We start from the raw sequence: 14,398 nt of genomic DNA on the forward strand, positions 1-14,398 counted from the left end.
AGCGCTCGTCGATCGAAAAGAATATCAAAGCCAAAAAGAAAAGAAAAATAACATTTTTCAGATGGAGAAAAAGACTGAAAAATGTCTCAAAGTATCGAATGATAAGCGGCCGAGCGCGGAACGGACAGGACAGGCGATCGGTTACAAACGTCCATCGCGACTAGAAAAAAAAAAATGTAAAAGAAGAAGAAGAAGAAAAAAAAAATGGCCAAGGAATGTTGATGAATTCGAATCCGTCCGTCCGTCCGAAAATTCTCGGACTGTGTGATGGCCGTGTCATTCATCCGGGAGCGTGGAATGCCTGCAGCTACACGACGAACCGGATGGCGGACTGACTCATATTAAAAACGGACCCCTCCGTCGTCATCCATCAATCGGGTCAGACGCAATGATAAAAGGGTGGAGGGGGGCATCCATCAATACGCACAAAAGCCCGGGTGTTAATGTAGACGGGCCAGAGGGCGGTCCCCCCGTCGATGGCGGAATAATATCCTAACCTTTCATTCATTCATTCACCCTTTTAATAACTTTTTTTTTCAGCGGACCCTGGGAGGTCAATTGTTTGGTTGTGTTTCATCCGCACACTATGCAGCAGCGTCTGATTAATAACACAATCGAATCAATAGCTCGAGGCTGATTTGATCCAGTCACGGATCAGCACGTCAGCCAGACCAACAAGCAGTGGGCGTGTCTCTCCAGCCCACGGACAATTAGATGGCGGTCGAGAGTTGGACAAGTTTTTTGGTTGACGGCCAGGGACGGGCCAAGAAAAGGAGGAGGAGGAGTGAGGGTGGGGGCGTATAAAAGAGGCATATGGCGAACGGGCCGAGAAAATTGAAAGACGAGTTGAGCTAGAGGGAATCCATAGAGCCCAAAGTTTCTCATTTCCTGCGGGGGTCCACCACCACCACCACCACACGAATCCGGAATCAAAAACAAACAAAAACACGAATAATGCATTCAAATCGATTTGAAATTGTTGTGACTTCCCTGAAGACAACTTCAAAACAAAACAAAACAAAACAAAACCGAATGTGTGTGTGTGTGCTGTGTTGTACAGCACGTTGCCTAACAGTAGAGAGACCCACTCTCAACTTGGAACATTTCAAAACACGGGGTAGATGTGGGGGGGGGGCTCTCATATTCTAATGATATCTACATCTGAATGACAGTTCACTGGCATCACGCAGAGTAATATTTATCTGTTCGTGGAATTGAATAAATGAGCAGACGTCATAAGAGTGGAATTCTATTTGGGCCATCTTTGAGCATGGCACAATCCCCCCCTCATGCCCACTGCCCAGTCATGGCCGCATACTAAAAACAAGGAGAGAGAGAGAGACGGTCGTCAGATGTCATAAAATCTCTTTTTTCCAACCTCAAAAGTTGTGGCAGTCACAGTCACAGAGACAAGTCAACACGGACCAGTCCATCACGCCATGGATGGGACCTCCTCTCTCTCCTGCCGACTCCCCCCCCCCCCATATCCCCCCCGGAAAAAAGTTGTGTGATATCATTCTGAACGAGAGAAAGAGCGAGTTGCATCAAATCCAGTTTCGACCGTCACCCGAGTCTCTTGTAACCGGCAGCAACCTATACCGAGGACTGTAGCTGGATGGCCGGTTGTTATTGCTGCTAGTACTACTACACCGGAGCTATATACATTTTCAGAACTTTGGAGGAGGATAGAGAGGACCTGCCTTTCTCTCAGATTCCAAGTTGGAACAAGAAAAAGTGGACGCAGGAACGTCGATAGATGTTGTAAGTGGCAGGAGCCCGAGCCCTAGACCCTTTAGGAGCCGGTGCTCCTATCCATCCAGCGAGGACGGGCGCAAAAGACGAATAGCTGGGCAAGAAGAGATGCGAGAGGTAAAAAAAAGAACAAGGAAAAAGATTCCCTTCCGCTTTTTATATTCTTCTTCTTCTTCTTGTCTGGCGTCATTTGCAACTTGTCAAAGTTCCAGGCAGAATGTGTAAGGGAATATTAGATACACACACGCACAGGGAGGGATCGGGACCCGAAACTCGGGTGTGTAATACGAGAGAGATTCCCTTCCTTCTTCTTCTTTTCCTACTTTTTTTTGTTCCCGGTGGTTTTGACTCAGCTTTTTCCCCGACAGTCATAAATCGCTGGATCGTCGTCATACGTCGTCGACGACATTCATTCCGTTCCCGCTCACGAGGGGATTTTTCTTTCCCTCCTCTCATTCGACGTTCGATAACGAGCCAAACTCGACGCATCGCCATTGGCGCTCCACTCCGATGAATAATGAAGGCCACATTTTTAAATACGAAAAAGAAGAAAATGGAAATCGCGACTCACCGTATTGTTGTGGAGTATAGACGACGGGGGCAATTGTTTCCGAAACCCACGCAACCAACGGAGGATTTTCAGTTGAACGACACCAGGTGGCAGCATCCAGTTGAGCTAGTCGATGGGCTCGCCCATATCGTACCCTAAAAGAAAATACAAGCAACTCATTTCAATGATTCAATCATGGATTCAAGCGGCTAATAATTCAATCAACAATCGAAACTACTGGTCGACATTACTACGACCAAAGATCGATATCAGTTAAACATCAAATAAAAAATTGTCACAGCCGGACGGGGCGAATGCTGCTGGTGGTGGAAGAAACAATTACCGGCAACAGCTTCACTTAACAATCAATTGATTTATTGGCATGCCACAATTAACGAGCAATTGCTCGACTCTCAATGTTCTCTTTGCTGAACTATTGCTGTATCCATCAAGAGAGCACAACCCAGTTTTTGAATCTCTTTCGCCACTGTCCCGGGGTTTTTTCCACGTCGCTCTCGTCGCCAAAGTGATCGATACCACGCGACCGGTTCTTCAGGCGAGAGACGAATAAGGACCCAGCCCCAAAAGAAGAAAAAGAGGCGACTACTCGTCCGTGTATCGGGAAAAGAGGAGAGCGGGTGGGTGGGGGGTGGAGGACTTGGACAATAGAGCGGTCGTAGAGCTTATTGTTATTAATTTGTAATTGGTAACGGAGGGCGCCAGCAGAAGCGTCGCCCGTGTCCAAAGTGGCGGGGCGGGAATATGACGACGCCGGAAAATGTCGGGGAATACAAGAGCCAGAAACCCTTGATTGTGTATGTACATATATATCAAAGCAGCGACAATAGAAGAAGAAAAAAGAAAAAGAAGAAGAAGGCATAGAAAAGTCTAATCCTAAAAAGGTAAAAGGAAAGGAAAAAGCTGTCGGCTGATGATGATTATTTTCACGGCGTCGCCGGGAAACATTTGTGTTGTTGCCTAGTGCCAGCCCAACACACACACACACAGAGAGTCAACCCGACTCACTGTGCAGCCAATGACTCTTTTTGAGCAACACACGAGTGTAAATTTCCCGTGAATTTGAATGCAGACGGTCGGTTACATGAAGGCCAAAAAATTGAAGGAAGGAGAGGAGAGGATATTGTTGCTCGGATGCCCTTCATTTCCTCTTCTTTCTCCACCCCATCTTTTCACCATAGCTACCGAATTGAAATATTAAAAAAATGGAAAGAAAAAAAAGGGAAAAAATCGCAGAGAAATAAATAAATCGTACAACCCAATGCTTTATCTTTCTCTCTATGCGTCTCTCTGGCCGCCGTACGCTGGATATGGGCCGAGCCGGACGGCGGCTGCTCTCCATCCGCACCGATGCGTCAAGTCAGGGCGTCGCTAATGCATCGGAAATCATCCGTTAAGAAGTGCTGCTGCACACACACACACACACTGGCGGCTTGGATAAAAGAAGAAGAAGAAGATGCAACTACTAAAGGCGAATTCGTACGACCAGCCCGCAATGGCTTGTTCCTTCCAATTGGACCGGCGGCAGTGGCGTCGGTGGTGGTGGTGGTGGTCATTTGACCGTCATTTTCCCCGCTCCTTTTTTCTCCTCAGTCACGCGAAAAGAAATCCAAAAAAAAGAAGAAGAAGCGAGGCACGATTCCAGATCGTCGGTCATCTGGGCAGCAGTCCCCGCCAGTCGATCGATTCCAAATCTCTTCTTCTTCTTCTATTTTTCTCTTACGTCAAAAGAAAAAAAGGAAGAACATCCCACCGAGTGACACCCACGCGGGCAAATCAAAAAAGAAAAAAAAGGAGAAGGAAATTGAACAGTCGTGTGGATGAAAAGGTCGTCGCGCACGTAGCGTGACACGACATCATTACGCAGGCCCTTGTGATCCTTTCTCCCCCCATCGCAGTCGATAGACCCACCGGGCAGGAATGGCGACATTTAAAACTAGGTGGATACTATTGGCATGGCCTTTTGAAATCAGATTCCGATTGCTTGCATCGGGTCACGATGAATGACTAAACAGGAGAAAGAGGAGCAGCAGCAGCTCCCACCCCTGAAAGAAAAACACTTTGAGACGGAATAAGTGATGGGGGTCGGAAGAGAGAGAGAGAGAGACAGGAGCGCAAAGTGGGCCAGGCAAATGGGGAGCCTCTTTTCTTCTTGCCTCGAATTTGACTTTTTTCTTGTCATTGTTATCAAAATAAATAAATGAAATCTGATGGAGCGCAGGGGGGCAGGCTATAGGACTAGAGCTTCGCTGCCGTCTGCCCACTCTCTCTCTCTCTTTTTCCCCCCTCTGCTGCTTTTCAATAATAATCGAGGAGGCAAATCTCATTCCGGAGTAGTAGGAAGGAAAGAAAGAAGAAGGAACCAACCCCCAATGCTTTTCCCCGGCTGCCTTCCATGTTATTACGGCTACTCTTGTCAGATGCAACGTCCGAGATAGACGTGTCACCCGAGAACACCCTCCTCCTCCTTCCAACCACCAGCCACCAGCTCTCCTCCATGTGCATATAGGCCTACTGGGCAGTTCTCTTTTTCCCACCGGCCAAAGGATACTCTGTCCGCCTCTTGCGTCCTCCATGGGAACCCGCGGAGCCCCTCAACATTTGACCAATTTCAAAATAAATCAAAAATAATCATAAAAATAAAAAAAAGCTTTGCTTGGATACACAAATAGGAGCGGAGAAATACATCTGAGCTAACGCCACACAGTCTCCTCTTCTTCTTCTTCTTTCTATTTAGAAGAGAGAGAGAGAAAAACAGAAAAGGAAATCCTTTTGGCCGGCTGGAGAAACTCTCTCGTCGCCTGTCATTCAGACTCGGCTCTTGAGCCGGCGATCGAGTAAAAGAAGAAGAGCAAGAACTGACACACAAGGGGCCAGGGGAGGGGGTGAATGTGAGTGAGGAACAAGTCCCGGAGAAGAAAAAAAAATCAAAATAAAATAAAATAAACCCTCAATCCACTACTCGGAGTAACACAATCAGAATCGAAAAATACAGGCCAAAGGGATGAAGGGAGCAGCTCCATCCACCAAAAAAATAAATTGTATATAGTATAAACACTCTATCAAAATAAATCCTCTTCTCCTTTTCTTCTTCCTCCTTCCGTCCTCGCTCTCTCACTCTATCGACAGTTGACACACACAAATCCGTGGGCATATATACAAACAACAAACCATCGACGTAAAGGCCAAAAATCGCAGTTGGTTTGAGCAAAGAGAACGAGAGAGAGAGAGAAACGCAATGGGCGGCAGGATTGGACGAGACGACAAACAAGATCGGGATTCTTTTTTCTATCCCCCCACACACAAAATGAGACAGACGGGAGGTCCGTCCGAGGAGGCCAGCAGCAGAATAAACATCAAAAAGGTATTCAAAAAAGGAAATCAAATACAAATATAAATAGCAGCAGACGATAAAGACGTCGGAACCCGGATAAAAAGCCTCTTTCAACTAGAGGCTACCCGAAACGAATCATAATAAGAAATATATACAAGGGAAATTCGAATCCTGTCTGGACTTCTTTACAATTTACCCCCAGACAACCACCACCCGCACTCTGTGTGTATACTCGAAAGAGCAGACGATCACGGCAGCGCGCTGGTTCTTCTTTTTTCGCCGTTTATTTGAAAACTGTAAAGAAAAACAAATCAAAACCATCGCGATCTTTTCTATTCAATCGCGCCAATCTTCTGTCCGGCAATAAAAACGGAACTCGCAAGGGGGGGGGGGAGGAAAAGAAAAAATAAATAAAAAGAAAATGCAATGCATATGCCCCCGTCGATATCCGTACGGAAATCAGATTGAGATCTTGACGTGTTTGTGTACACATATAACGGCCGTGGTATATACTAGAGGGAGGGGAGAAGATGGACAGAGGGGAGGGCGGACGGTCATTTGATAATTACACACACAAAAAGTATGGGTGACGCTGGATGCCGGATGCGCATGCTACCAATGAGGGTCGTTATGTAGACACGAAATTTAGGAGGGTGGCATTTATTTTTCTCCCTGCCTATGTGGAAGCCGATTTTTTCGTATTTTCGGTTGTCAAAGAGAGAAAAGAAAAAAAAAATAGAAACGGGCGTCGGCGGCGCCATCGTGTTGTCTACGGTAAACAAAACGATCCCAATGGGACAGACGCTCAACAAATAACCAAACAGTCAGCGAAACAAAGCGCAGCGCGCGCGAGCGCCCATCACTTTTTCCGCCAGGCCGTTTCCTTTTTTTTTTTCTCTTCAGGCCGCTTCTTACATTTCTCTCTGCTGGGCCGCCCGTCCAGCTTGATAAATACCTAGACGTTGCAAGCGCTGATAATGTTTTCTTTTTCTCCTACCGACTTCCTGTGTCGGTCGATTTGTAACGAAATAGAAGAAGCGAAAGAAACGAAGAAAATGTTTGACCGCAACTGGCGGCCTTTTTGGGAGGACCGGTAGCCGTTGACCGTAGCATTCAGTCATGTCATACGTGTGTGTGTTCATCGACTTATTACGGCCGGTTATTGTACTGTTTGTCTTCTTCCTTGCCCGGCCGGGCTGGGCTGCTGTTGGCTGTTGAAATGTTCAACAGTCCAACGAGATGCAGTCGAGCGTATAAGAGGAGTTAGAGCAGCGCTTCTTGTCGCTTTTTGGTGGGACCTGGGGAAACGATAAACAAGCCCCCAAGACCCTCAATAGATGAGCACTTGAGTATAGGGACAGGGGGCTGAAAAGTGGGGGAGGCAAGCTAGGAAGTTATAACACGCGCCCTGCCAGTTCTCAGTCAGACCGAGGATTATTATCTACTGCCGGACGAAATCTCTTAGCCACCGGAAAAGTAGAAATAGATGAAAACCATACACACACACAAAGAAAAGGCACAACACATTTCTTATTTCTATTTTTCTTTACCAAAAGAAAAGAAAAATAAAAGACGGACTTGTTTTAAACGCCCAAGGATTCAGTTAATGTATACGGATGGCCAGTTGGGGGTTGTTGGATATCGATCGGCTATAACGGCCGTTCGCTGTGTGGCGAGTTGCCCAAAAAGGCCTCATGGAACAGTTTTCCACGACGAGTTGACGATAATTAGAAGCAACGACGCATCAAGAGATCGGACCCGATCAACAAAAATCCCTTTGAAACAACACTGGCCTCAAGTTGATCTTTCGACGATGGGAAACCAAAAGAGAAGATATGGAGGGAAAAATTAAACGCAGTTACTATTGGCATAGAGTCAACAGCGATCTGATTACAATCAGCTGCCAGAAAACATTCCACGCGAAAATCAAACAAGAAAAAAACAAATGTTTGAAATTCCTCATTTCCCCCCAACCAGCCACCAGATGCCGCTTTGGTCTCGTATATAAGTCCGTTAACACCACGTTAATTGGTCCCGAAGACTCGAAATTGTTTCGGAAAATTTTAGGGATAAAACGGGGAAAAAATAAATAAAAGTCCCTCGACTCGGGATGGGGAGTTCGTCACGCGCTAACCGCAAAGAGGTTAACTGCGTGAAGCAAATGATTCATGGCTTTGGCGATGCGCCGGCTGGGAGCACACATACACGCGGGAAAAGATTTACACTCAATTTACGAACGAGGGAAACATAAAAAAAAAAAGTAAAAAAGTAAGAAAAAAAAATTGGGCTCGCTGGCTTTCTTCATTATTATAAAAACACGGGGAAAATACCAGCAATAAGATGAGCGAGGAGATGATGATCGTTTTATTTCCTCGTTTGAGCCAGAAAAAAGAAATATAAAGAAAAAGAGGGCCAATGTCTATTTTATTTTTTTTTACTTTTCTTCTTTAAAAATGTAGGAGAGAGCCGTAAAAAGATTAGGAGAGACTCGGGAGTTGTTAGTTTGTTCATGTTACCGATAAAGTTCCATTAATCAGGAATAACGAGAGTTGGCAGAGAAGCTGGGGGACAACGTCAACTCGGGAACGAACGAACTGGGAACTGCTAGTCAACTCTTGCGAGCGCCACCCTCCTCTCGGCGCTCGTCAGAATGGGCCAAACACACACAGAGAAAAAAGAAGACGGGCAAATATATATATATTTCTATATAAAAAAAAGAGGGTGAAGCAGATCGTATTTCGAGAGTCTATCCAGAGAGAGAGGAGGCCACTTCCCGTGCTCGTTTCATTAATCTCTTTCGTAGCATCGAGAGAAACGAGACCTCCAGAGGCAACTTCATTATTCTTCATGAAAGAGTTCCAAGTCATCAATTCAATCGACTTGATTGCCAACATTTTACAACAGCGCGCTCGAATAAAAAAAAAACACATTCTTCATCTAGCTACTCTGGACTGGCACGGACAAACACACGAATTCATCAAGTGATGATTGGAATGCACCGAGATGAGACAATGCAAAGACTTCGGCACGCCTTCATCCTCTTTTAACTCTTAGGAGAAAAACAACAAGAAAGAAACAAAAAAATAATAAAAAAAAATGGCTGACTGATAAATCAAGAGGATTAGACGACGACTGCCAGCAAACGTCCGTGACGGGCGTCTTCCTCCCTCCTCTTATATAATTCAGCCATAGACGAACAAGTCTGAGGCCATTGGTTTTTTCTTCTTCTTCTTCTTCCTCCACCCACACTCAAGTCTCTTGTGCTGCTTGGCCACTGACAACCTTTTAAGCCGAGTCGTGCATTAACAAAACGATTTGACCATCTGGAAAAGTAGTTGTACTCGCTACTGTGTCGAGGGGGGTGCGCTAAGACCCGCTCATTTTTGGTGGTGTACATTCGTCCGGTCCGGGAAAAAGGAAATTAGAATATGCAGTGAACCCCTAGCCGGCTGGCACCCACCCACCCCGACTCTCGATCAAGATACCACAGTTAATGCAACTGACAGAACAACAATCGGATGCGCCAGCGACTCGACCGAGGCCATAAAAGTTGTTTCGTTTACGTTAACTTGAACGCATCCGACGTGAGTCGAAAAAAGGGCAGAGTTTTTGGGTGTCAGTCTGGGCACCACCAATTTTCCCATTCACCCCCCCTACCACCACCACCACCACACTCAACTCAAAAACATTTGAGTGGGGGAAAGAAAGAAAGTAAGAAAAAAAAAGGAAGGAAATCCTGCTCCCTCTATTCCGATCCTCCTTTTTTATTTACATGGCCGGCACCCAGCTAACACAAATCGTGTAGCATTTAATGAAAACAGGCATTTTCGAGTCGTAATCACATCAGAGCTCGAGCGCCTGGCAGGCCGGGCCAAGGGAATGATGGAAACTAAAGAGAAAAATGTTTTTTTACTACTACTAACTCATAGAGTAGTAGTAGTACTGTAGTAGTAGTAGTTGGGTCTTTTTGGGCGCGGTTCACGAAGGGAATTGGACCTTGATGAGACCCACCTTTTTCTTGTTTATTGCTCTCAGTGAGTATCGAGCGGGCTGGATACCGGAACTCTGGAAACGGCAGCTTGCGGACTCTACCGAAGAGACCCGGGTCGATCTCGGTGATCCATCAAGTGTTCCTAATGTTGCCAGACTCTTCTTCTTCTCCTTCTCTCTCTCTCCGGCTGGTATAGGAGGAGAGAAAAAGCAGAGGCTATCGTAATCTCGACAAGGCTAAAAGATACACGAGCAACATAAATAGAGCGTTCTATTTTATCTTTTAGGCTACGGACCAAGTGCGCGGTTATATTCTACTAGACTTTTTTCTTCTTCTTCTACTTCTTCTCTCTTTTTTTCTAGAGTGGATTGGAGAAGATGCAAGTTCCAACCCACACAAACTTCCCTCCTTCCGGTTGAACAAGAATCGCTCGATAGGATAGATGGGGTCGGCGCACGATCGACGACCGTTTCCTATACGTCCCGTTATCCGGCAGAACAAATAGATCAAACTCATCAACTCAAAACTCATTAATCTCATCATCATACTTCTTTTTTTTTCCCCCATTTTCTAGTCCAGCAGCTTCAAACAGTTAAATTCCCCTCACAATTTTCTTTTTTAAAAAATAAAAAAAATATGAAAAATCATCACAAATGACGGGCCTCCCGATCTCATCGTCTTTTGATCGTCTCTCTCTCAGGTTTCCCCCTAACGGTGGAGGGGAGGGGGATGTCCGCCTGGTCGATCGCGGGGCTTGACGTGAATGCCTGGTGACACATTCCGCGGAAGTCGTCGCTTCTGCGAAGCGCTGGGACGTAATGACACTTGAAGCTAACGAAGCGAGATGCCTATCGCCAGTTAGGTATACACGCCATACGGCGCCCAGTGTGTGTACACACACACACACACACACATACCGCGGGCGCAAGAGTAAATGTATAAGCAATACATTGGGGGCTATCTATTCGCCCGGCTGTCCTCCAAAGAAGAACAAAGTCAACATCTAAGCTTTGCCAACAACTCCTGTCCACAACAGCTCGACTAAAAGGAAGCCAAACCAATGCCGCCATCTTGATGGCCATCTTTTACAACAACAAGAAGAAGAAGAAAAACAAGTTAAAAAATACCAAAACCGGCGGCTCCGGTTTCCGTCAATCGACCAAGAGTTGAGGAGACAACGAGAAGAAAAATTTCTTTTGTGTTGTTCATTGACGTTTGGTGACTGGCATTTAGCCCGTTATTCAAGTTCCGAGAGAAGCAAAGCAAAAAGATGGAAGAATCAACTTTTTCCAAAAGGCCAAACATTTCACGGAGACAAGACACGACAGAATTTCGGTGCATACGCGAGTTACAACAATCAAGTTTCTAATTAGTAACAGGCTCAACCGCCGACAGGGAATATAAAGAAGAGAGCCAAGTTTTGGTGTGTGTGTTGGGGAAGCTGCGCCATATATTTTGGTGTATAGGGCTTCATTAAGGGCCTGTTCCTCCTGTCGATGATTAAAACCTCCAAGGCGCGTATCAACCAGCGGAAACGGGAGCGAGTAGTCAAGGAAACGAGACGGGAAATCGACGCACGCAGAGCAGTGAGAGACAAAATAACTCGAGCGGCGATATATGCTTCAATCAAGTGAAGAACCAGAGTTATTCTTTCTCGATTCATTAAGAAATGAGTAGGGGAAAAAAACAAAAAACATTCCGCCCCTTCGGCCTACCCCTCGACCCCACCAAAAAATAAGAAAATCCCCCAGTCCCGCACTTTGATCCGGGCACTCCCGAGGGCGGTTCCGGCAGTGTTTCGGGCGGATGGGGGAGTGAAGAAGAGAGAGAAAAAAGAAGATGACATGATGGCAAACGGGAAAGGGGGGGAGGGAGGGCTAAGTCTCTAGCCACCTTATCTCGCGAGCCAAAGAGCTCGGCTGCCTGTACGCTATCCAGCGGAGGAGCTGCTGCCTCGACGAGTGTAGTAGATGACTCATTGGAAAGAGCCACTGATGAAGCCCACTCCACCTCTCTAGCTCTCTCTCTCAACCGCAGCGAGCCGTACACATTTTTCTTAATCCATTCTACTTAAAAGATTACCGAGCCATGTGTCGATTCTATCCTTAGACTTTGGTCGATGACGTCGAAAAATAAAAAGGCACGTCGGAAGGAAAGAGGCAATTATTGATGGGTAATTTTATAAGCTGATCATCAGTTTATATCCGCATTAGCCAAAACGACGGACCCGGCTCGCTTTTCTCCGATGGATGTTCGTTTCTCCTCTATATAGCCCGGGACACGTGTGCGCTCGAGCTCAAGCGGATCGAATTTCGTTCCCTTTTCTTGGCGTTTTATCTTTCTCTCCTCATCGACGACGAGGACGACGACGAACAAAATGGCGAATGTTTGTGTTCCCTTTCAATCGATGAAATCTATTCCGGATGGGCGCCAGGATGACATCAAACGAAATGAATCAGCCGGGCCGCGCTTCCTGAGGACGATTCAATTAAACAAAATCCATTGCTTCCGGCCGTGCGCCCATATAGGCGTAGGCAGAGAAACGGAACTGAACGGTAAAATAAAAATTCATGGCAATTCATCCTGTCTGTCTGTCTGTCTGTCTGCGACAAACCCAATTGTATAGGCGCCCAATCTAAAAGAGACGTCAATGATTTGATTGAATGCATTTCGACATTCTTTTTGTCTTCGAATGTTGAAAGGATTCAACAGCGACACGGGCCCACACACACGTACGAAAGACCCGGAAACGTCTTAAGGCTTCCTAAACATCATGGAAGAACAAAGCCCGTGATTATACGATAACCAACCAGAAAACTTTTTGGCAGCCATAATTGATACACAAAGACTCGTGTTACATGGCACACACACGCTTAGGGCTGCCGTAGTGCGTACGTACACTTGGGGATTCGTTTCTTAGGCAAACGAAGGAACGAAAAAAATCATTTTCTCGACTTTTTTTTTACCCAAAAAATTCCCGATCCCCCCCTCCATCTAAACATGAAACGGGACATAAACATAGGAGGAGGTCAACAGTCAGATGTGTCTGATTTCCCGAGTCGAACGTAACGGCAACAGAGGAAGCTCGTGATTAGAAAGAAGAAGATAACGACAAAAATAGGAAGGAAACTAAAAAAGTGCTTCATTTAAGCGGGACTTTTTTTTGATCAAACAAACAAAGAAAGCCACTTTAGTTAACCAAACGGTCAATACTCTCGTAACGTTTTGGTTATTCGATCAACATTTTTTTTGTAGCCCTGTTGATAATTCCCGTCACGTCGTTCGTACGTGACATCACGATAAAGTTTCACGGCCACCTAGATTTTTTTTTGTTTTGTTTCTTCCCGATTGTCCTGATTCGATTGTCAAATCTTTCAATCATCGATTATTCATTCACGCCTGGTAACAAATGAAAAGAAATCGGGAAACCCAGTTCTTTTGGTTTCTCGTTTCCCTTGACTTTATTTTCAAACGTTCTATCGAGAGTGTGAAGCAATTGACTTGAGAAAACAGAGGTGGCAGCACTAGTCGAAAGAAAAATGGAAAAAAAATTGCCTTTGTCGAATGACCGGGAAGGACTTGCACTTTCAAAAGATGAACTTGAAATGACAAAACTGAAAATAAATGGCTTCATAAACCAAAAGCACCACGGATAGTCAGACAAGGTGACTGGGGGAATAAATACATCATAACAGCTGAGCATGGAGGCTAACCTTGTGACGTAAAGATGGATCTCAAGTGACACTTGGTAAAACATTGTGGTTTGGGGATACCATGAAAAGAAACTAAATCTACCATGAAAGGGCATTGAATAACATTTTCTGTTGACTCTTACCTTGTGTGTTTTGTCATCTGGTTCCCATAATTTCCTTTTCAATGACACGAAAACCAGGATGTAAGTGTTCTGACCACATGATGATGACTCTCTCAACGAAGAGAAGGGCATACCCCAAAAGTATATCTGCTTGATGAAACTGAAGAAGAACTCCAGTTCTTTAGTTAATTCGTGCCGTGAGATTAAAGTTTACTCAGTTAAAAATGGCCAGCACGTGGCCCAACTAAAAACCGATTGGGATCAACACTTTTGCCATCGATAACCACAAAACCAGTACGTCAAGCAGACTCAATTGCTTAGAGAGTCTAGACATGTGACACAATCAGAGTTTCTCAATCAATTTCAACACTTTACAGATCGAAATAACACGAATGAAATCTAGATATCACCTATCACTCCGCTCACACGAAACTTAATGTCGATCAGACTCCGAGACAAGGAAAACGGGGGAAATTAAGGGTGGCTGAGTTGCCGCCAACGTCACAACCAAGACAATTGTTGCCAAATATTTCTTAATTCATCACCCAATACGGTTGTCACTTGTCAAAGACCAAACAAACCAGTAAACCACCAAACCAGAGTCATCACTAATGAAGTTAAGACTCTGACCAAACATGTTTTAGGGAAAATCGATTTTGCAACAATTTAACTTTGAAATAACTGCTTACGACAGGTCATTCACTGATCATGGAGATAACAGTGGTCAAGTTTCGACAATCGAGAGATTATTATGGCATCCAATCCACAACAAAGCCACCGTTTCACGTCACTCGTCAATTTTTCTATATTCAAAAATGATTAAGATGACGCATGATCAATAGAGTGCAAGAGAGCCACTATGCATAGCCGTGTTCACACTTTCGTTTTTGTTTGCTTATCCCAGAGGGTTTGTAATGATTATTATAAGGAGCTGTTGCA

The 14,398-nt window shown here is 45.2% G+C and overlaps 1 protein-coding gene across 1 annotated transcript in view; it reads right to left on the reverse strand.

Moving 5' to 3' along the window:
- LOC124209537 (teneurin-a-like) overlaps positions 1–13,880 on the reverse strand; it is a 114,551-nt gene extending 100,671 nt beyond the window's left edge. The window contains exons 1-2 of the mRNA XM_046607561.1: positions 13,481–13,880; positions 2,324–2,457 (exon numbers count right to left, since the gene is read on the reverse strand). The gene's annotated coding sequence lies outside the window, so the exon portion shown is untranslated. The remainder of the gene's footprint in view (positions 1–2,323; positions 2,458–13,480) is intronic.
- Positions 13,881–14,398: the final 518 nt, after the last annotated feature.

Source organism: Daphnia pulex, chromosome 12 (genome assembly GCF_021134715.1).
Source record: "Daphnia pulex isolate KAP4 chromosome 12, ASM2113471v1".
NCBI lineage: Eukaryota > Metazoa > Arthropoda > Branchiopoda > Diplostraca > Daphniidae > Daphnia > Daphnia pulex.